The sequence below is a fragment of the Lethenteron reissneri genome, chromosome 59 (assembly GCF_015708825.2).
Source record: "Lethenteron reissneri isolate LAM-NWPU_2019-01 chromosome 59, ASM1570882v1, whole genome shotgun sequence".
In the NCBI taxonomy this organism is placed as follows: Eukaryota; Metazoa; Chordata; class Hyperoartia; order Petromyzontiformes; family Petromyzontidae; genus Lethenteron; species Lethenteron reissneri.
Window position 1 is genome coordinate 1195594 of NC_083837.1, and position 5593 is coordinate 1201186.

Below are 5593 nucleotides of genomic sequence, written 5' to 3' on the forward strand. Positions count from 1 at the left end.
ACGGCTGCTTGCGTTGTGGCCGAAACGTCGTGATAATTATTTTATGTTTTATTTTTATTATTTTATTATTTCCATTCTACGTGACTTTACCGAAAGAACCAAGAAGGTGCCATTCTTTTTTTTGCGTAGCGTTTCTATCGGGTTCTCCCAATCACTGGGCAGCAGACCACGCCTGGGTGACGCCGTCTTGGCTGGGGCGATGCAACGGGGCAGATGCGATTTGGTTTACCGGAGTCGGGCCGGGCTAAAGTTGCTCGCGGGAAAAGGAAGCCCTTCCTCTACACGCGTCATCACACAGCAACCAACCCACGCCTCTCATTGGTCGAGGAGCCACGTGCTTTATTTTTAAATCCTCTATATTAAGTTCACTTGCTTGCTTGCTTGCGCGCTTACGACCGTGCAAATCTTTCGGTCGTTTTTTAACCCACTTCCCGTGATCCAATCGAGCTGACATTTTGCACACAGACTCGTTGTGCGTGACAATTTATTTTCGTGAAAAAAAATTTTTCCAAAATTTTCCACTTTTTAGGAAAAAAAAAATGTCATATTTAATTTCAAATACCAATGTGATAAAAATGAAACTCTTACTCAAGAAAAACAGAAATGAATAATAAAATAAAACGGATGCCACGCATATTAAGGATTTATAGTGAAAAACTTTGTTTTTACGGGTTAATGTTTTGTGGGTTCCGTCTTCCGACGATGCAGGAGGCCGGAGGCGATCGCCTCCACGCTCGGTGTCTCAATATAACGCGTCACGTGAGTCAGTGGTGTCCGCTAGCCCGATGGGTAGTGGGGGGGGGGCACCGGTCCCACAAGGGCCCCCCACTCCACACGGTCTACCCCCCCCCCCCTCCCCAATAGGAGCAGTGTTAATTGCGTCATTCGCGACAATTATTGACGGAAAATGTTCGCGTTGTGATTTGAGTCGTCGGTGACCGAGTGGACGGAAATCATCAACGTGACGCCTACGGCTACTACCCACGCAGTACCACCATCATCACAGTCATCACCATGATTATCACTATCATCATCACTACCATCATCATTACCATCATCATCATTACCGCCACTACCATCATCACCACCATCAGTATCAACACTCTCATCATCATCACCATGACCCGCACCACTACCGTCATCACCACCATCATTAGTATTGACACTACCATCATCATCACCATGACCGGCACCACTACCATCATCACTACCACGACCATCATCACCACCATCAGTTTCAACACTACCATCATCATCACCATGACCCGCACCACTACCATCATCACCACCATCAGTATCAGCACTACCATCATCATCACCACTATCATCACCACTACCATCATCACCACCATAAGTATCAACACTACCATCATCATCACCACTATCATCACCACTACCATCATCACCACCATCAGTATCAACACTACCATCATCATCACTATGACCCGCACCACTACCATCATCACTACCACGACCATCATCACCACCATCAGTATCAACACTACCATCATCATCACCATGACCGGCACCACTACCATCATCACTACCACGACCATCATCACCACCATCAGTATCAACACTACCATCACCCTCACCACTACCATCATCACCACTACCATCATCACTACCATCAGTATCAACACTACCATCACCCTCACCACTACCATCATCACCACTATCATCATCACTACCACTACCATCATCACCACTATCATCACTACCACTACCATCATCATCACCATCAGTATCAACACTACCATCACCCTCACCACTACCATCATCACCACTATCATCACTACCACTACCATCATCATCACCATCAGTATCAACACTACCATCACCCTCACCACTACCATCATCACCACCGCGACTTCACGAGTCGTGATGAAGGTGCAGACCCGGACAGCCGAGGCCGCTCCGCTGGAGACCGCGGGGCCGTTCGTTGCGGGAGACGTCGCGCGCGCCGATTGGCTGCGTGCGAGTATGACGAGTCATCATCCGGGCTCTCCGATTGGCTGACATCTCTCGCCTGTCGCCTGATGATGCTGGTTGTTGTGATTACCGGTGAAACGTCGTACTCAAGATTGTAAATGTCGTGGCTTTGCTCTCCAACACACAACCGGTGTAGTGCTGTACTAGTGACGAATTGGCACGTTCTGTTTACGTGACAAACCTTAACAATTGGCTGTGTCGAGTGGTGGCGGGTTTAACGACGCATTTATATTTACGTGATCTAACCCGAAATAAACCCGTATGATGGATCTCTCGTCTGTTCGACTGGAAGCAGTGGCTCTTCTTCTTAACCCGGGGTGCATCTCGCTTAGAGAGCCACCGCTGATCCCCCCCCAACGAACTCAAAGTGCAAGCCCCAGTTCTGAAGAAATTTCCTTTTCCCATCAAGATGATGATTTAAAAGACCACAGCGCTAGCGGCTTCCGAACATCGCACACAAGAGCGTTCCAGACGGCCGCAGAAGCACATCTGAAAGCGCTGTTTTCGTTCCATGGCTGGACAAAAGCCACTGATTTAACAATTTTTGTTCAACGAAACTACTTTTGTATTTGACCATGTAAGGCCCACTGAGGTGTGTGGCTCTCTGGAGCGATGTAGCTCCGATCACAAATGGCAGCTCAGCGAATTGGCTCATCATCATCACGTCGAAATGTACAGCAGCCAAACACTCGAAACGCTGTGACGTCGATTCTGAATGTGTTGGGGAAAACCCGAGGACGCAGAGACAAAATCAACACGCGACCACGGGGAGAGAGAGACACGCAAACTACCAAATATACAGCAGCAGGCGTCAGGGTCGGGATCGAACCCAAGACCTCCTGTAGACCAGGCGAGGTAGTTAACATCTCACCACGGAGAGACATGCAGACTTTAAATATACAGCAGCAGCAGTGGCGGCTCCTGCAAAATCTCTCAGGGGGGGCAAATGTCTGGATGATTGATAAGGATAAGGTCCACCCTTGCAATGGATAAATTAACAGCTTAAGCATGTAAAGGCAACTTCACTTCTTTAATATTAATGAAAAATAAAGTGACTCTTACAATACATCTTGTTTGTTTCTATACTCACTATTAATATACAATCCACTCAAGTTTCTTTTATTAAAGATTCCACTAGGTGGCGACAAATTATATTGTTGGATGAAACGTGCTTACGTATGATGACGTAAGCACGTTAGGGCGAGCCCTCTCGGAAGCCATAGAGAATGCATTGCAGCGCCCCCGTTCGAAAAAAAACATCTTTGAACGTAAGTCTATGGGAACACTCTGGGCGATTCTCAGCCGGAGTGAAATCGCCCAAAAAGAGGCGGTACTCCACAGAACGTGACATGACGCTGATTGGACTATATCCAGAGGCACAGTGACGGCTAGCGTGACTCTGTGGTTGAATGACATTGGTGGTGCGTCGCCCAATCGCCCTAATGAAGAAACTGCCCCTGAGCAGCAGGCATCAGGGTCAGGATCGAACCCACGACCTCCTGTAGACCAGGCGAGGTAGTTATCATCTCACCACGGAGAGAGAGAGACACGCAAACTACAAATATACAGCAGGCATCGTCAGGGTCGGGATCGAGCCCACGACCTCCTGTAGACCAGGCGAGGAGACGTTCAAGGGAGGCTCCTGCCACCTCTTTCCCGCACCTCCCATCGTCGCGGTTGGCCACGTGACGTCGCGAAAGAAGTGAAACACACGAACGAACCCGTTCGGTTCATGGAACCCCCCGGATTACGATTCGTGATTTATTTATTTTGGGGGGGCAGGAGGGGGGTCACATCGCCGCGTTCAGTGAAGTGTGTCGTCAACCCCTCCCTCCACCCGGCACAGCCCAATCGATGCAGACAATCGCCACCGGCGATGCTGGCCACGGCTCCCACGTTAGCACACTGCACCGGATGCTCACTTTAGGCCGAGTCAACCTAGGGGAGGAGTTGGTGGCCGTGAGCAGGGAATCCAACTCGGGCCCGCCCGGTTCGCAGCGCTGTGCGCTAACCGCTGCGCCACCGCTCCCCCAAATGTCACCTCCCGACACACGAATAGCTCACGTGTGGACCCGTAGAATCACACACGTGTGGACATACACACACGTGTGGACATACACACACGTGTGGACATACACACACGTGTGGACATACACACACGTGTGGACATACACACACGTGTGGACACGTGGACACGGGTGCGTGCGCGCTCGTGTTTATTTGTTTACAGTGCAAATTGAAGGCCTCGGTCAACAAACACTACCGCGTCACCCGTTCAGACAGTAGCCCTTTGAAAATTGCATTGTGGGAAGTTGTAAACATGGAAGCTACCGTAAGCTGGATGCTGATTGGTTGGCTGCCATCTCCCAGCAGCCCGTGCTGTCCCACAAACTCACACAGTGACCCATAGACTCACACAGAGACCCATAGACTCACACAGAGACCCACAGACTCACACAGAGAGCCACAGACTCACACAGAGAGCCACAGACTCACAGAGAGACCCATAGACTCACACAGAGACCCACAGACTCACACAGAGAGCCACAGACTCACAGAGAGACCCATAGACTCACACAGAGACCCACAGACTCACACAGAGACCCATAGACTCACACAGAGACCCATAGACTCACACAGAGACCCAAAGACTCACACAGAAACCCACAGACAGACCCACAGACTCACATTCCACCATCCACACGAGGGTTGCCACCTGTGCTGTCTGGCGCAGTTTTTCAGCGCCAGTTTCATTCAGAGTTCGGTGGGAGGGTGGGAGGGGGTGGGGTGGCGTGGGGGGTCAAGTCCCTGACGAGGTGGGGGGGGGGGTCACGGGCCCCCCCGGGGTGCGGCCGCTGCGGCTGCTGGAGGAAGGCGACGACCCGTGGGGGCAGGGGGAGGCGAGCCGCGAGGCCCGGGGCCCCCAGCTGGGAGCGCACCAGCCGGCGGCACAGCTGGGTCAGCGGCGCGGGAGCTGCGGGGGCACACAGGTAAAGGTCCCCCGTGTAGCCCACGCAGAGCTGCTGCTGCGGTGGGGGCAAGTGCTGTCGGAGGGCGACAGCCCCCCAGGATTCACCAACTCACCCCCCGTGCCACCTACCCCCCTTGCCCCCCCATGCCCCCCTCACATGCCCCCACCAACCCATGCCCCCATAGTTCACTCCCTCATCTCAGGGCCCCCTAAACTCTATCACTGCCCCCCCCCAATGCTCCCCCGTGACTGCCCCCACCCCCCGTGCCCCTCCCCCTCCCCCCCCCTTGCCCCCCCCCTCCCCCGTACCATCCCTGCTGCGTCTCAGCAGCGCCCCGTGCCCCTCCCCCCCCGTGCCCCCCCTCCTCCCCCCCCCGTGCCCCCCCTCCCCCCCCGTGCCCCCCCCACCCCCCCGTGGCCCCCCTCCCCCCCCCGTGCCCCCCCGTACCATCCCTGCTGCGTCTCAGCAGCACATCGTGCTCCAGGCTGCCGGGGGTCGCGAGGTCAAGCGGCCGCCTGCCCTCGGCGTCGCGAGCCTCAGGGTCCGCGCCGAACTCCAGCAGCAACGACACCAGGTCGTCGTCCGGGGGGCCCCCACTGGGGGGGGCCCGCGGGGGGGGGCCGGGCGGA